Source organism: Rousettus aegyptiacus, unplaced genomic scaffold (genome assembly GCF_014176215.1).
Source record: "Rousettus aegyptiacus isolate mRouAeg1 unplaced genomic scaffold, mRouAeg1.p scaffold_m13_p_14, whole genome shotgun sequence".
Taxonomy (NCBI): Eukaryota; Metazoa; Chordata; class Mammalia; order Chiroptera; family Pteropodidae; genus Rousettus; species Rousettus aegyptiacus.
The window spans coordinates 31,894,635-31,896,503 of record NW_023416289.1 but is presented as its reverse complement, the minus strand read 5'-3'; the positions used below and the strand labels follow the sequence as shown (position 1 = coordinate 31,896,503).

The 1,869-nt window shown below is 43.7% G+C and overlaps 1 pseudogene; it reads right to left on the bottom strand.

Annotated features, from left to right (window-relative positions):
- Positions 1 to 228: 228 nt before the first annotated feature.
- On the bottom strand, positions 229 to 1,072 carry LOC107521404 (annotated as a pseudogene).
- Between the last annotated feature and the right edge of the window lie 797 nt (positions 1,073 to 1,869).

Genomic DNA, 1,869 nt, shown 5'->3' with positions numbered 1-1,869 from the left:
TGCTGCATAGATAATGCAGATTGTTCTAGTTATCTGATCAATAGGCAAACAGCAAGCATTTAAGGTCTTCAGCTCCTATCTTTTGTTCATTTCTTATTGCTGGAATTTCTTATTCATTTCTTCTTGTTCGGTGACTAAACTCGATGATGGTAGATATGTTAAGCCAGCATTTACTCAGCCCTGCCCTGGGTGTCTGCTTCAGTAACTGAGATCGTGGTGGTACCAATGTTAAGGTGGCTGCTGAAATTAGGTCTCATCTCCTTGATTTTTCTTATCTTCTTCATTGCATCCTCTCTAGGCTGTCTTTGGGGAGGAGGGCCCCTGCAGAATTGTGGTCTATAGCCCCAACACATACACTGTCTCACTGGGATACTTTGTTCTTCTGCACCCTGATTGTTAGCACCTCCACCCTCCATCACTTCTCCCTGCACAAGAGGGTTGGAATATTGTGGCTGATGCTCAGGGGGTCTCCGCATGTAGTAAGGTGAGAACTGTCACCTGCTGTAGGGCCCACACTGTTGGGCCTGGCCTTTAGGAGCATTCTCTGATCCCTCATTCCCTCTGCTCTCCACGCTCACTATTCTGATCATTCTGCTGGTAATTGTATGGAGGACCCTGTGACATAGATAGTGTCTATAATGGTTACAGTTTGCTGCATATTTACTGCCTTACACTGAAACTCCACCAGGGCCTGTAACATTTGCTGCCTTCACATCCTTTTTTCCCCTCAACAATATCAAACTCTTTAGTTTCTCCATTTCCTACACTGCAAAGGTACTTCCTGGGGTTATTCTTCTTTATGGCAGTCTGGTGTACAAATACATTTTTCCTTGGCGTTGCTCCTGCTGATGAAACCATATCCGTTTCTTACATTGACCCATTTTATTGTTCCTGGAACCTTCATTGCAATGATCTTGTTTCTGCCATCAGGTGCTGCTGATGTGAGGCCTCCTGAGAGGCTACCCCCTGCACTGCTGCCCACGATGCTGGGCTTGGTGTTGGCTGCACTGACGGCGAGGGGCAAGGGGTGGAGGGTAGTTGATGGCTGCTGGATCTCTGCCTCACTGTTCATGGTTGCAGAGATGGTGAGTGGGCCAGGCTGCAGCAGCCGCAGCTCCTCCTGGGATGTGATGGTAACTAGGCTGGCGGCGGTGGTGGGGCTGCTCAGGGCTCTCTGGGGGTCTTCTCTCGGCTTCTGCTGCTGATCCAGCTTGAGAAGATGCTCGATATAATTTCAACCTTCTTAAATTTATTGAGACTTGTTTTGTGGCCTAACATATGGTCTGTCCTGGAAAATGTTCCATGTGCACTTGAAAAGAATGTATATTTTGCTGCTTTGGGATAAATGTCCTAAAAGATATCTTCTATTCAGTCTATCTGGTCTTAAATGTGTCATTTAAAGCCACTGTTTCCATGTTAATATTCTGTCTACTTGATCTATCCATTGATGTCAATGGGGTGTTAAAGTCCCCTACTATTATTTTATTACTGTCAGTCCCTTTAAGTCTGTCAATATTTGCTTTATATATTTAGGTATGCCTATGTTGAATATGTAGATGCTTAAAAGAATTACATCCTGTTGTTGGATTGATCTCTTTATCATATGTAATGCCCTTTTTCATCTCTTGTTATAGCCTGTGGCTTTTTAAATTAAATTTATTGGGGTGACACAGGTTTCAAGTGTACAATTTGATAATACATAATCTGTATATTGCATTGTGTGTTCACTCCCCAAAGTCAAATCTCCTTCCATCGCCATACATTTGACCCCCTTTAACCTTATCTAAACTCCCCCTCCTCAGTTTTCCTCTCGTAACCACTAAACTGTTGTCTGTGTCTATGAGTTTTTGTTTGTTTATCTTGTTCATT